This window comes from Rhinichthys klamathensis, unplaced genomic scaffold (assembly GCF_029890125.1).
Source record: "Rhinichthys klamathensis goyatoka isolate OS25496 unplaced genomic scaffold, OSU_Roscu_1.1 h1tg000059l_1, whole genome shotgun sequence".
Classification (NCBI taxonomy): domain Eukaryota; kingdom Metazoa; phylum Chordata; class Actinopteri; order Cypriniformes; family Leuciscidae; genus Rhinichthys; species Rhinichthys klamathensis.
Window position 1 is genome coordinate 1502374 of NW_026606604.1, and position 17108 is coordinate 1519481.

The window sequence follows — 17108 nt, forward strand, 5'->3', positions numbered from 1 at the left end:
AATACACCTCTTCTATTTTTATCTCTGTATTAAAATTAATTTTGATATTTTTGGGAGGCAAGTCAAAATGTCAGGCTGATACAACTGTCCTGATATTATAATGAAATATATTATTATAAAGAAAAAAGCCTCATTAAAAGATTTTAAAAAAAGAAAATAGTTTAGAGTATAGAGAGTCATAGAGAAGAGTCATAGAGAGGATCTCTACAAATATGACAAATTATAGATTTACAAATCAATACTTTTTAATATTTAGGGAAAAAAAATATTTTAAAAGTATTTATTATTTATTAAAAGTTACTTATTTTGAAACTAATGATTCAGATGTGTACACTCATATGTATTAGAGATGTATGGAAAAAATGTTATTTTTACTTTGTGTTTATAAACACATTTTTGAAAGTAAAGTCTTTGAATCAAATATATCTGTACTATTATTCATCTGTCTTAATTTTTTTTTTTTTAAATCAGCTGACTTCGTAGCACAGTTAACTTTTTAGAAAACAAAGAAAATTTGATATGACCTTTTTAAATAACAAATTTGTCACATTATGTCACAATGCAATTCTCTTCATAACAGCCAACTGTAAGTAAATCATAACTGTCCATAAACAGTGTGTCTGACTGCCAACAGCAAATACAGCCATCCTCTCCCAGTCACTGTCATTTTATGTCATTCTTCAAATGACAGACACTTGTCTTTGAAGACAGAAAGTGCCCTGTTGCCCTTGAGACATTGTTAAGCCACATCGAGCGGGATAAAAGTGGAGGGAGCGCTAGAGGTAGCGACCACAGTGCTCTTCAAAGACGAGTCGGAGCGCTTTTAATACCAGGCATCTTGCGTTTGAGAATCTGTCACCAGCAGCCACAGGCTGATCTGAGAGCAGTTTTTCATATTCTGACACATGAAAGGCAAGACAATGAGATCTATTTTTTTCTTCATTTATAATTGTCAGCTTCACGCAACAATATCGACGAGTCGCCTGGAGATGCTGCAGAAAGAAGAGCAATTACAGTCGTCAGCAAAGCGCGAAAGAGCCCTGAACTCAAGAGGCTCAAAGTACAAGAGTGCCAGCGAAAAGGTTACGAACATTTGCATGGAAATAGCTAAACAAATTGGAGCAATCTTTGTGTGCCTGTAAAATAAAAAATGAGCTAAATATAGCGGCGGTGCTGCGAAGAGGCTGATTCTCTCTTGATGGCTCTTGTAGTTATTATGGCAAATGACTTGGCTGGAAACGATGAGTCTTGAGTAAACAGCACTTTCTGCGACTGATGGGATGTGATTTCAAAAGCAGCTTAAGTTAAAAGTGGTTGGCATGACAAGCTTTTATCTATGGTGTCTTATTGTTAATGTTTTGTCTATTGTTTAGGGCTGTAAAACGATTAATCGCGATTAATCGCATCCTAAATAAAAGTTTGTGTTTTCATAATATATATAATACATGCAAATATTTCTTAAATATATACATGCATAGTGTGTGCATTTATATATACAAAATAATTATACACAGTACACACGCATGCATGTATATATTTAAGAAATATTTGCATGTATATACTGGATATATGTTTATATATAGCCTAATTTATATTATATATACACATTTTATATATAAATAACACATTTATCTTAAATATATACATGCGTGTGTATTTATATATACTAAATAATTATACACAGTACACACACATATATTATGTAAACAAACTTTTATTTTTTATGCGATTAATCGCGATTAATCGTTTCACAGCCCTACTATTGTTATTGTTTTGTCTATGGTGTCTTATCGCTATTGATTTAAAACTCATTGATTCATTGATGCACGACTCATGTAGGTAAATATTGCTATGTATACCAGTCTGTCTGAAAACTCAATTCTGATTGGCTGGAAAGTGTGCAACTAAACCGTTTCATGAACAGGTAGTTCCAAGTCAGTTTAATCATCACCGTTCTATATTAATGCAATGTTTTCATTGAAGCGAACAGATGCATACGTCACTCAGAGATTGCGCTATGCACACACAGAAACATTAAGGAGATCAGAAACTTATCAACCCTGCCCCACGACTTTATATTTTATTCATAAAATAGCTTAGCTACTGAATCGCTACATTATATTTCTCAGCAACAAGGGGGTAACATTGCTGGTTTTGAAGAAAATAAACTCAAAGCTTTAATAGAGAAAGACACTGAACAGATGCAGGTAATTCACACAAGCATCTCTCTCTCTCTCTCTCTCTCTCTCTCTCTCTCTCTCTCTCTCTCAATAATGAATTGAAATAAATGCTATAATTCATTCATTGAAACAAATGTAATCTTACGCACTACTTCATCTCAGTGTCTGATTTAAAGCCGACACAATGATCTAACAAACCGTAACTGACAAAAAATAACCATTATTTTTACCCTTCCGGTCAAATATATTGCGCTGCAATTATCAATAACAGCTTTAAGTTGTCAATGCTTGCAAATGACCATGGTATAAGCGGGATAATCCACGGCTAGCTGTACATTAATGATTGGAAAGCACTCTGCGTCGGAGTTAAAATCGTTCAATGCACAGCTAGCCGTGGATTATCCCTTTCTTATTACAATGTATTGTTATAATGTTGTATATAAAGACAATAATTAAATATCATTTTGCATTGTGTTCATTTAGCACAGTGCAAAAATGTGAGAAAAACATGTCACTTGTTGCAGAGACGTTACTACTTTTCTAAGTAAACTGACTTTTTTCGTCTGGCTATGGACAGATAGCAGCACCACTCACATTTACTTCAGGTGTCATTCTATAAAATACATCTTGTTTTCTAAGATTGTTTCTTAAATGCAACTGTCCATATCCGACTGTCACATATGCTTTTCAATGATGGAAAACTCCAAAACCAGCAACAACAACAAAAAACTGCAAATGTAGTTGCAAACACTAAATAGCAGCAAGTCTAGGGTGAACTTTGCGCCCTAAGTTTAATTACAAAAAAGTATCTGATAAAAGACTCTTTTAATAGTGCAAAACTGAAAAAAGGTAATCTCTTCACAGACATTCCTTTACAATGATGCACAGTTACCAGTTACTACTGGAGTTTGGCTCAGAGGGAATCTAAACTCCGCCACACCTCCTCTCCCTGGCATATCTTAAAGCATCCTTTTCTGTCTCTAAGCCTCATTCATTGCTCTTTATTTTTCCCTCTTTGTTTCTAAGGCTTGCATGGTCCCCGAGTTTCTGAAGAAACAGTCAGCGCAGAAAAATGTCTGGGCTCCTGACAGAAACACAAAAGGGTTTGCTGTAAGTTTCCAGAGCTCAAGCCAAGGCGTATGCTCAGTGCACACTAGCAGGGCAGAGGCAGAGCAGCACACAAAACACACAAGTCACAAGATACCAAAGATCTCGGAGCACATTTGAGAAAGGATATTTGGTGGAAGAATTCTAAAAAACAACACCAATTGAAAAAAGTAACAATTTGTCCATGAAATGATTACAAACAGTTGGTTTTGCACTTCATGATCCTGTACAAAATAATTACAAAATTTTACTTTTTAAACAGTAGAGAAAAGAAAAAAGAAAAAAGTTGTTTTTCTCAAAAAAGGTTACATTTAACATTGTTATTAGAGTATTAGTGTTTTAAAATATAAACTTTAAATGAGCGTTAAATGTCAAAGATAATGTAAAAATTGGAAAATGAGCATAAACAATTAAATATCCAATATGATACAGAATAAAAAAAATATATACTGTCATAAACAAACTACGGATTCTCATAATTAACTAGTTAACCGTTAACCGACAGTATAAGAATTTTTACCAATTAATATCTGTTAAATGGTAATTTGAGTAATTTTGAAAGAATTTTGAAAGATGTTTTGAAACATTTGCTGTGTGGTTAAAAAATATACTACACATATAAAATTGCGTTTTTGAGGGGAAAAGAAATAATAAGTTGCATACAAGTCGCATTTTATTATTACATTAAAAAATAATGTAAAATACCTGTAAATAGATGGGGTATTTTACTTCCCCTCACTCCACAACAAATCCTTCGTATTTAACGGTATTCAGAATAGAACAAGAATGAAAAATATAAGCAGCTAAACGTTAAGCCAAAACAAATTAATTTAAAGAGAAACTGAAACAGACACCAGTGTTGGGCTCACATACCTCTATCATTCATATCACCTCTATCAGTGGGGCGGCCTTCACGCTGAACGACACAGGTTGTGCTACGGACTATTTAAATTGAGCAGTGTAACTTTTTATAAGTTTGGTTGACTGTATTTTATTTTGATAATGAACAGGCTGTGATGTCAAGTTAGCAATGCCAGAAGTGACATGTTGTGTGTGCGATCACTTGAAGTGTGTCCTTATAACAGCGGTCATTTATGGTCATATAGATAAGAATAAAGTATCCAGTGTTTCCCCTAGGATTTTTTTCAGGGGGGGGACTGCTAGGGTTGCGGAGCGGGCGTGTTACGGATACGTGGTGTAATTTTTTTTTGCAATCAAAAAGCATGTCTAATTAATTTAAATCATGTATTATGAATCATTAAACAATACATTTTTTTTTTTAAAGTCGGCATGAAATCAAATTTGACAAATCTTCTTTTTATATGTAATATTGTAGTGTTAATTATAAATGATTTATCTGTGCACTTCATTATTTTTTTTTAAATTCATGTACCCTTATAATCTTTAATCAAATACATTACCCTTCCCTCCCCCCTCGAAACGACCTCTCTTCTCTTTCGGTCACGTGCAATGGCGAAAGGGTGCGGCCAGAGCCGATGAGGGTGCGGCTATCGGTGCACCGCCTCTCAGAGAAGATGCATTCAAATCTGCCTCCATTTTGTTTTCAACGTCCATCCTCCAACGATCCAATCAATGAATGTTGGAATCAATAAATGATCCAGGATGAAATCAAGCCCCGCCCTACATTTTTTTCTAATTTCAGAAGCCGTTTCACTCGGATATACGTCACAACAAGGAAAAAATGACAATCTCAACTTCCGTTTCATGCCGACTTTAAAAATATGAAAAAAAATGTCACACTAATTCTGTGTTGTGTTTTTTTCTGGTAATAAAATGAAGACATAAAACACAAATTGTATCATTTATCATCAATTTTAATCATATGAAATTAAATAAACTTTTTGTCAAATAACTTGCTGCACAATGAGCTTTACTGTTAAAATTAAAATATGGATTATTCCTTGAAAATTTCAGTTTTGATGATAATTTATTTGGATTAGTGTTAGTGTATTATTACATTGGGACATACCTAAATTCTAATGTACAACAGTAATATATTTCTGTCAAGTTAAACCGAACTTTTATTTTGACGGGTTGCCGTGAAGACCTTTTGAGTTTCTGTGTGTTTATAGTTTTTCTCAAATGAAGCGGTGAAATGATCACGAAGTGACTTTCAGAGTGGATCTAGAGCCTGGAGAGGAAGTTCATGCATTTGTGTCTTCATATAGGCCAAAAAACAGCGCAAGCGTCACACGTGCTTCAGTGTGTGAGTGTGTGTGTGTGTGTGTGGTAAATGAAACTGCGCGTCGGCGGCACCATTCATTCACCCAGAACATGCAGGATTCGTATTTAAGTAGTCTTTGTGTTTTAATATTCACACACACTAGTCTACATCGCAATTTGATTTCAAGTGTACTGAACTGCTTTCTATTTTTTCCTCAAATTTACAAATTCCGTGAAATTCCGCGTTATACACTAAAATACTTTTTTATGACTAGATTTCGTCAGCATTTTAGGGGGGGGGGGGCGGGGGGTCGTTTTGGGGGGGCGGGCCGCCCCCCCAAAACAATGGTAGGGGAAACACTGGTATCATTCAAAACTGTAAAGGGTTTACTTTAATTTGTGTACAGACTTTTGATGTTTTTAAAACTAGGTACTTTTCATGTTCGACTTAATTTATAATACATAAACATTTATCTAATATATCTAATAGACCTCACAACAAAATTGACTATAAGAACTAGTGCTTCTTTTCGATGTAAGATCATTGCATTGTGGGCACCTCTTTAGGGATATGTACCGTCACATCTCCAACTTGGCACCTCAAAATCCATTTAAAAAGGAACGCACACATACACATTGACCTTGCGGCAGCTATAAACACATTTAAGCACCAAGGGACTGACGTGCTGCCAAAAAGCAGGTGGCCCTCCAACATGGCGGCGAGCATCTCGCTAAACCCCTCTGCCCTCACTGCGTCTGGCACCAACCGCCAGCTCTCCAGCCCATCTGCTCGGTCACTCCACACAGCAAGAGAGCGGCCCGCTTACCCGAGCACCCACCGCACAACTTGCCATTCATGACACACACGCTTGACGCCAACTCTCTAGATCGGTCTGACGTTCTGTCAAACTGCCGCTTGCTGAGGCCTGTGCAGCTTGGCTTGACTCGACAACAATCTACGTTTTTTTTTTTTTTTTTAAAGTCACAGCATGTGGGAATCAAATAATTAAGCAAATGGGAAAATAAGCATGTAGTTAAATTAGTTCAGTTTAGTGACTATCATTAATGTAACAGATTTAGGTCATCTGACATTCACCGCTATCTTCAAGGGTGGACATTTGGCAGGAATGAAGTCAGCCTTCATGGTACATTCTTTTCAACATATTACATCACCCCTCCAAATAAAGTCAAGTCAAGGTGAGCCGGATTGTAGGGTATTTCCCGCTTTTCCATGAATTCTGATGTCGGCTCACCAGCTGCAGCTCTTAATGACTTGTGGAAAGCTTTTCCCTTTCACAGTGTTGAGCAGAAAAAAGTCATTGATTGTAACTGAACACATAAGCAGCACTAATGTGAAACTGCATCTATTTGTAAAAGGGTTAGGAATGGCACAGCGAAACTCAATACTAGTAATTCTGTGGCCCATGTGACGTTGTCTATGGCAATAATCATGTATCTTCTTACAGAGTTAATATGGAGCAAGGCTGGGCAGTCTCTCTTATGCTCACTAAGGCTACATTTATTTCAGTACAATTCTGCAAAAAACAGCATTATTGGGAAATATTAGTACAATTACAGTTTATAGTGTAAATAACTGTTTTCTATTTTAATATGTGTTCAATTTGATTAGGTATAACTGTAACTGCAGTCTTCAGCTTCACATGATCCTTCAGAAATTACTCTAATATCCTGAGCTTTTTATCATTATGATGTTGAAAACAACTGGGCTGCTTAATACTTTTTTGGAGTTTTTTAGGCTTTTTTTTTAGGATTCTTTGATGAATAGAAAGTTCAAAAGAACAGCATTTTTTAAATAGATTTTTTAAACAACGTAAAAGTCTTTACTGTCAAAATTGATCAATATAATTTATCCTTGCTGAATAAAATTATTAATTTATTATTTCTTAAAATCTTATGACCCCAAACTTTTGCAATTCAAATCTCATCAACCATGTTTGATATTAGCTGAAATTTTCTTTTTTTTTATTGGTATCAGCCAAAAGTGGATATTTAACTCATGCTTATTACTTGGTTTTACAATCATATTACCTTTGTCATCATATAACGCTCACTTAAAGTTTCTTTAAAAAGACTAATAATTTCACAAAGTAATATTAAGCAAACCTCAAAATTAATATGCATTTTTAATATTGCATATTACAAGGTCGTGATACCTAAAGCCATTTATAAGTTATTTATTAGTTAAATAATTAACAGTTTATCGATATGGCCCAGACTTTTAATATTAGTGCACCGCTAACAATTAGTATAAGAAAATTAGAAGTGTGACTAAGCTATTCAATGCAATTTAGCATTGAAGAGGAAATAGAATAGAAGAACATCAACATTTCTTTGCCAAAGAATAATGTAATGTGCCTGCATGCAACTGAGTGAAAAATGTAGATAAAACAGAGTGGGCAACACAGAATGAAATTAGGCTGACTAATAATATAACCTTTATGATCAAAACAACATTGTCGAATAAGTAAAATAAGTGCTAGACTTTTCTCACCACCGAAACACCCACACACATGACCTAAATGACAAAAGGCTGGAGTTTTCTTCATTTGTTGCCCTTGCAAGTGTGGTTAGAATCACAGTTCCTGCAATGAGTAAACCAAACAGGTCAGCTCTCATCGACAAGGACAACGGTGCTCTTTTGTCAGCAACTCAGTGACTCACAGGTTGTGGCGGCAGCTTTTCTGGGAAATGACACAACATCAGCTTTGCTAAAGCCAATCCCTCCTTGGGACCGCCGAGGAGAGACTTACTTGTATAAAGCCAAGCCAATCTCACACTTTGAGCTCCTAATCTACTTTTCTGCATTAGGTTTTTTTCACGGGTGAGGTGCACCAGCTTGCCTGCATACACATACACACTCACACGACACACGTATAAACCCACTGACACACAGGCTTCGACAACACACTCCCTAGCAGACAATACATTCTGCAGTATAGATTCCTTGCCAATATACACACCTCGGTCTGGAACCATATCTCTAGGGCACAAAAAAGCAGATAGACCCGAGTCAAAGTTTACATCCATTTCAAAGTAGCAGGATGACTGTCATGCAGCTAAAGGGACAAAGTGATATATAATAGGCAAGCAAATACACATGGGTCAATAATAAATAAGAATCTTCAAAAATCAACTTAATGTTTTTATAAATGCATTATTTATATTTCTTTGGGTTTCATATACTTTTGAAAAACTTTTATACAATTTTCAAAAAATGTTTACAATTATTAACTCATTAATTAACTTATTAACTAAAAAAATGTGGTGTAACCATTAAGTAAAAAGTAAAATCATATTTTAATTAAACCTAGAATACATCTTAATAACTATTTTAAGTTTTTATTTTTCAAGGTAAAAAAATATTGTGAAAAAAATACCATGAATTATCCATTCATAAACTAAATAGATCACAAGTAGGGCTGTCAAAATGAACACGTTATTTTTGTGTGTTTTTTTTTTTATGTGTTAAAAATATTTAACACAATTAACGCATTACATTATATGATACGCTATCATCCATTCAAGGATATACGCTATCATACAAGTGCTTTTAAACCATTCAAGTGCGATAAGACGCAAAAGAGAATTTAAAGATATATTGGCGCGATTTATGTGAAGCGGCTCTTTGTGTTCACTCACCCGAAACGCACGCACAGAAAGCCGCTCCAGACAGCGCACCAGTAACGCATTGAGTTCTAATTCGTGCTTGAATGGACAGAAACAGACAAAAGTATGTCGAAAATCCCATTATTGGCGAGTATCCAGCTCTTAAGCACAGTCTTAAAGGGATACTCCACTTTTTTTGGAAATAGGCTCATTTTACAACTCCCCCAGAGTTAAACTGTTGAGTTTTACCGTTTTTGAATCCATTCAGCCGATCTCCGGTTCTGGCGGTACCACTTTTAGCATAGCTTAGCATACATCATTGAAGTGGACAAGACCATTAGTATTTATAAATAAAAAAAATGACCAAAGAGTTTCGATATTTTTCCTATTTAAAACTTGACTCTTCTGTAGTTACATCGTGCACTAAGACCGACGGAAAATGAAAAGTTGCGATTTTCTAGGCTGATATGGCTAGGAACTATACTCTCATTCCTGCGTAATAATCAAGAAACTTCACTGCCGTACCATGAGTGCAGCAGGCGTAATGATATGACGCAGCGCCTGAAAATAGTTCCGCTGTGTTGACGGAAGGTAGTCTATTTTCAGGCGCTCCGTCATATCATTACGCCTGCTGCACTCATGGTACGGCAGTGAAGTTTAAGCCTAAACCTGCTGCTGTCTATCATTAATGTTAAAATAACTCACAGCTCTTGATTGAATAACTTTTGTAGCATTAATAAGGATTAATCTATTTTGGCAGAGCAGGTAAAAATCAGAACTGGCCTGACTGGGCCAGTAGAAAAAATCCTCAGCGTTAAGCCCTGCTATATTTAAGGCACAGCTAAATGTGACATTTATTATAATAGTTTTATGTGAAGTTCACTTAAATTAAAAGTTGAAATATTTTTGTAAAGCCTATTAAAGGTTAAAAATGACAGCTCTCAATAATAATGTTTTGTTGAATGGCTATAATTACCCCAGAAAATTAGAAAAATATATATTTTTAAGTATCGGTGATACTGGCCATCATTCATAGAACTTAGTAAAGAGATGCCATTAAGCAAATATTTAAAATATACATTCTTTATGCTGTTTATACATTTCAATGTGAAATTATACAATTATACAATTTTAATCGATTGGCAGTCACAGCACTAATCACAAGACATTTTAACTAACAGCCTGAAATAACCTTGCCTTGCCATAAAATAGGTCAATTGTATTGATGTTTTAAAAGACGTAATGATATTGACAGTCATTTTTAGATTCTCACTATATGATATGATATCATCTTCTGGTTTTCTGCGTGTTGGTTGCATCACTTGACCTTGATTTTGGTGAACAAAACATTTCAAATATTAATAAGCAGTTTCGTCAAAATATCTTTTTCTAAGAAACAACAATGAAAAACTTATAAAGTTACTACCTAATAAGGTTTTCTTCTCAAGAACTTTATTCTTTTAATGAGGCCTTTTTCTTCATTACAGTATTAGTCAAATTAATTGTATGCCCCCCAAAAATACGAAGGGTGATCAAGTCCTATCCCTTAGTCCTGATCATAAAAATAAATAGAGGAACTAATAGAGGCCAACCTGAAAAATTAAATTAGACACAGCGAGCTCAGCTCACAAAAAGGCATCATGATGGAATTGTTGTCCTATGGCAATCATTGATTATTTTCACACAATGAATATATTTTGAGACACAGAAAACAAGCACCATCTGCACAATAATATGTTGTTATCATTGTATACCGCCTCTCGCTCACAAACACCCGCGCACATGCACACAATTTCTTTGTTTTTCTGCTCATTTGTGTTAATATATGGTAGCAGATGTCTCCAGGGCAGCTGAAATCATTACAACGGCAGAAATCTGCTCTGAACGTCAGTGGAATTTCAATTATTACCCTTCACTGTGCCTGCAGTGAGACCCTTGAGCGCTGCTCATGACAGGTTAAAAAGGGGATCTGACATGTATCACTCGGTTTTGGAGGTGATTGATGCTTTAACGCGTTAGAGGTTTTCACTGCGAGTCAATAACTATACGACATAACTGCTGTTAGATCAAATTAAACTGCCCAAGTTACACCTGACACCGAACAAAAATAACACGCAACATTCAGGGTGATTACAGTGATCTCTTATATAATGGAAGAAACTTTGAAAGGCAAGCATCACTACTATTGCATTTACTTAAAGGGTTGGGGGTTTTAACACATTACGCATCCAGAATCATTTATGCTATACAGAAATGAATGATACCTCAAATCGCGTGGCTTGTTGAGGAGAAGCACTGTTGAACTTCATTAGACCTGAACAACTGCTAGGAACCAGAATATCATAGACTTGGAGATCTTTAGAACACCCTAGCAATCACATAGTAATAACAATGTACTAAAAAGCCACTCAGAACACCTTAGAAACAGCAGAGCAACACCCTTGCATCATGGTGTTTTTTGATTACTTTTGAAAGAGTGAAATAATGTTCGCTTTGACGCGTCCAATTTAAACAGCTTGTTTGCGTCTCTGTACAGACTTCAGAAGGATCTAGTGCCGGAAACAAGTGGACGGTTTATTTTAATGGTGTCCCGGATCACGTCGGACGATTATATGTTTGTTCGGAGCATTTTGTTTGGTAAACGAGGCACATTGTAATAGAGATTTGCAAAGAAACTTTTGTTAAACGATGAAGCCGCTAATTGACAGAGCAGTATTGGATCTGACAGCAGTTGCATCACAAATCGCAAGTTAATGATTTCATAATGCTATGTCTGTAAATAATGAGTAAATGGCTAAAGTAAATAATTACTTTTATATGGATAATGTTTTCAAAACACTTCCAATAGTGAGTGGGCATTGATACCGTTTCCTATAAAATGACGTCAGCCAATCATAACAGTGGCCTTTTACTGACAAGCCTTAAAGGAACCACTCCTTAAAAACGGATCATTTCAGACAGAGGGTTGAAAATAAAATGAGGGTTGAGGGTTGAGGGAATGAGGGTTGAAAATAAAAAAATGTCTGCATTTACATTTGTTTTTTTTTTAATAAAAAACGTTGTTAACATTAAAAGTGAACATCAAGCAACATATTTAAATAATAATAAAATCCACCATAAAAATGTACCGAGCGCTATCGGCATACACAGTGCAGCTACATAAAGCGATAAAAAAATATATAGAGAAAATTATTTGATTGTTATATCATCGCCATATGCAAACCATCATGTTGCTCATCTATAAACTGCTAAATGTGGACAAATATGCATTGAGATAATATAAAAACAGTAACTATGCATTTCTGCAAAGCTGCTTTGAAACAATATATTGTGAAAAAGGCTTTAAAAAATAAAAATTGACTTGAGAAAAATTGTGACCATCTATAGATTGCAAAAAAAAAAATCATAAATAACAACATTAATAATAATAATACATTCATATTTTAAATATAATATAATATTTATTGATATATATTTTGATTAAGACAAAAATCATGTTTTCATTGTTAATTATTTAAAAAAGTGTTAAAAAGCAGAAATAGAATAAAACTGGTTACTGGACAACTAAGCAAAATAATAATCTGAATAAAGACAATATTTTGGAGAAATAATCTGTGTTGTGTTGGTCATAAAACAATATTGTTCAATCTCGAATCTTGGTAAGTGCTTCTCCCACTCTTTCTGATAAGGGCAATTCACCTGCACTTCAATTTGTCAGACACACAGGACCTAATTAAAGGGCTTCCTTTCATCTCATTAAAACAGGGAACTACCAAAGTGCTTAACGGGATGAAGTTACTGTAGATAAGAAACCCTCGAATGCAACTTGTGTTATCGCTATCCAAGAAAACTATTTCTAATTAACACACTAACTGGATGGTATCTTCGATGAACACTTTACGGATAATGGACCAGTTCTGAACTGGAAAACCCTGACCCAAATTTAGACACTTTGATGTCTTACACTAAGACAGATTTTCTTTCTTTATCAAAATTGAACTCGAGGTGAAGCACCAACTCTGTTCTTTCCACAGCTTTAGAGAAAGAGCCCGCAGGAGCCGCTCAAATCACACTGACCCCTGGCCCTTGGCTCTTTGGCGTGTGCGTGTCCAATCACTCAAGCAAGTGATAAGACCGCTGTGATTTCCTCCGTGTCTAGTCGGCTAGCGCTGAGATTAGGCCCAAAACTAATGATCCATCGTGAAGATCTGTGGCTGACCAGACAACACTTTGACTTACAGCCATGAAACAGACATTCTCTAAGGGAACAGGATAAAATACTACATTTCTCCGACATCCTAATCTAAGGTGGTCATTCATCACAGGTTTCAATGTCTCTCTGCCAAAATAGTCCTTTAGGGATTCCCAAAAATATGAGTCGGGGTGAAATTAAGTCAACATATTTGCCTCGAAATGTTCCTGTGACCTGTCTGCGCTGGACAGATCTTCCATCGGACATGAAGAAGACTTGTGTGTGATGGCAAGTGAACACATTTTCTGAATACTTGAATCTTTAGGGGTCTAATGATCAAACTGACAGACTAATCATTTTTTCTTGCATTACTAGGGAGGGCGAATTCAATATCCTGTCCAGATGCTCCTAAACCAGAGCGTATAAACATGAACCCTGAGAATTTGGCTACAAGAGAGTGCAGCAGGCCTGTCTAAAGATGATAAACTTTAAGGTCAGTTAACTCAGATGATCCCATCCAACTCATCTTGCATTTCTATGGAATGTATCTACAGCAGTCTGCTGGGATGTTTTGCCCAAAATGTGATATCAATAATAGGCTATGTATGCATGTGGATCACTGCACCTGAGTCTAAGGTGAGTATTATGACTCAGTAAGACTAGGTTTGTTTCTTAGTTTCAAAAGAAACTCAGTCAACATTGCAATGAGGGTACAAAGTTCATCTAGATTTCTTCCTCATGCCATGAGAAACATTCTTTAACATAGGCTTGGCTGAGACAGATTGTGCACATTGCAAAAATATTCAATGACTCATTAATTATAGGGGGATCTTTGTAAACAAACATAAACTCAAGTATTTCAGAGTGACTGAAGGAAGAGTGCAAGAAGAAAAAGCAGGCCAGCACATTCCATTGATCTCCTACTTTATTATAGCGTCTGTATGTCTACATTAGTATCCCTATTAATATCAGTATTATATATGGCTTTAGATATATTTAACTGTAGTTAAACCATCTATAGCTTTGTCAGTCAACACTGTTACCATAATTGTGTGGACAGGTTATGCATCAACAGTTAAAATCATTATTTCCCCTTGTTAAAAACAATGTTAAATTCCATAAATTCCAAAAATCATGCTCTTTAAGAACATCAAAGACACTTTACCTTCTAAATTGCTTTATTAATTTTGTCAGTAATGGACTCAATAATCAGTCAACTTTGTTACCATTAAATTTGTACAGTAAACAAATTATTAGTGAGAAATTTAATATATATCAAATTCTTTCTAATAAACATATTGTAGTTAGATGTAGAGTAAAACTGTCAACCCTGTTACTTTTCATAGCCAGAACCCAACATATATTAAGACGTTATTATTTTGAGATTTCAAGAAAATATGATTGTCCCATTCCATATAATGACCCATATACTATACTAAACACAACTATAGAAACAAATATTCTAAGACAGAGTTTTACATAATTTATAACGCTGATACAGTGTTATCCAAGTAGGTTCAGGACAGGAGGTCGCATTAGCGAATGTCATATAGGCTATAATTCCGGCAAATATACGCATTCGTTACTCACAGTGTTAAAGTTCTGCCTAAACAAAACACAACATCAACTCAGAATACGTTTCTTTAATAGCAGTAGCCAAGTCTTTGAACTGGTGTCTAATGCCTTATGTGTGTAACTATTAACACATTGCATTTGACTCTCTATAGCAAATCTTTGCACACCACCGTTAATGCAGTCATTATTATTCTACATAGAACTCACCTTACGTGCGTATCTTCATACTGGAGCTGACACTTAAGACAAATTAAACCAAGCTGCGATTCAAAGCGAGCAGTTTTCTGGGTTTAAACGCAGTGAAGAGGAAAATTCCGCAAACTGAGCTCTTGTCCGAAAGATACAGTAAAAACAGTGATATATCCGGAAGCCGCGCGCACTTGAATACAGTTGTCACGCGCAAATTGAGGGGAACCTCACAAATCCACCTTCCGAAAATCTTTCCGGTTTATGTTTTTTTGTAGTCGCAGATGCCAGTAATCCAAATAGATGGAGCGAGCGGTGTGTGCTCGGGAAAGCTGCAAATCTCGTCGACTGCGCGCCGTCAAAGGCAGAAAGTTTCCTCTCCGCAAACATTGACTGACGCCGAGTTTTTCCACAGAGGAGCGAGTCGAGAGACTGTAATGTCAGCCTCAGGAAGCGATGACGCGCGTGCTTCAGGCTCGCTACCGCTGCACGAGATTGTGGCGCCCTCGGCCGACTGTGCTTAACATCGTTTACGAAATGTCGAAATGGGTACAAAAATAGGTCTGAAACTCCAAAAAATTTTTAAGTCCTTTCCTTTTTCTTTTTCAACAAATGGGCGGTAAAAGTAGGTGCAGATAATGTTAATCAGTAGTTCAAATTAAATTATGACTGCAGATATTGGAAACATCATACAGTAATATACTATAAAATAATAGTAGGCCTAGTCAATTAGCCTACTGTAATTTTATGATGTTTCCAATGTTATTTTCGACTAATTTTAGAATAATTGTATGAGGTTTGAAAATATGTCAAACATATGTGGCATGTCGAAAAAGTTTAAAACCCTGATCTATGTGATTTTGCACGTTTAAAGGGAACCTATTATGCCCCTGTTTACAAGATGTAATATAAGTCTCATGTCTCATATTTTTATGTAAAGTGCTTTGAGATGCTACTTTTAAAGGCACTATATAAAATAAAGATTATTATTATTATTATTGTTATGTGTCCCCAAGTTTTTTTGAATTTTTGAGTGGAAGGAAAAACAGGAAAAACAATGAACTGCTGCTCCCCACCTCCCTATCCAGAAGAGAGCGGAGCCTTGACAGCCCGTGCCTCGGATACCATCATCATCTATCGCTCACACGACATTGCAGTAATTCATCATCATGAAAGTTTATTATCTGCATATGTTTTAAAGCCATATCAGTCTAAACTTCTGATATAGGCCTATGCTTTTCTGAGCGCACACATCCAAAGCACGTGCACAGAACGGCACGTCCCGGGAGTAATAAACTAAGTTCACTTTTACATCTTATTGCGCTTAAACTGTCAAGTACACACAAGGTTATGTTAAACAAAGTTCCCATAAACACAGTCGGTTTCTTATGTGAACGTAAACAGCAAGTAAAGAAATCGCATGTGTATATTAGATCATCTGTGTATTAAAGTGAAAGCAGCATAATATAGCCTGTAGGCCTACCTACTGCTATATTTGCTTTAATATGAATCAAACAACAAAAGAAAAATAGAAAATAACCCACTTCTCTTGATTGAAATGTAGCTTTAGTAGCTATATTAAGAATACATTTCTTGAATGCTGCTGTTAAATGCTCTGGTGAGGAGATAAACACGGCAGTCACATAGGATCTGCAAAAGGCTTGCTCTGCTTATGATTTATGGTAATTAAAAAAAGAGGAGTGGGTGGATTTATACCATTATAGGATGGTTGTGCACACACACTGCCGACACACATTTATGTTCAAACACCATGTAAAAGTGAATTTTGCATAATAGGTTTATTAGCCTAACATAAACATCAAAATTTAGATGGTTGCATACAAAATGTAGAACACAGTGAAATATTACAAATTTTAGGCATTAAAAGTAGTAAATAATTTAAAATACTTTTACTACAATTATATAGATAGATAGATGTTTGAGGAACTCCACATGTGTACTTCATCACCCATAATTCCACACGATGACGTCAGAACGCACTAGCCAATGATAACCAGTGTGACCAGAGAAGCAAGGTTCACCAGGAAACATCATCA

The 17108-nt window shown here is 35.6% G+C and overlaps 1 protein-coding gene across 2 annotated transcripts in view; it reads right to left on the minus strand.

Moving 5' to 3' along the window:
* The window catches only part of map3k22 (mitogen-activated protein kinase kinase kinase 22), a 62103-nt gene extending 46605 nt beyond the window's left edge, over positions 1 to 15498 (minus strand). Inside the window, exon 1 of one of the 2 annotated variants that reach the window (XM_056248855.1) lies at positions 15073 to 15496. The gene's annotated coding sequence lies outside the window, so the exon portion shown is untranslated. Of the gene's footprint in view, positions 1 to 15072 lie in introns of both variants that reach the window. The other variant, XM_056248856.1, reaches the window with a different exon arrangement.
* Positions 15499 to 17108: the final 1610 nt, after the last annotated feature.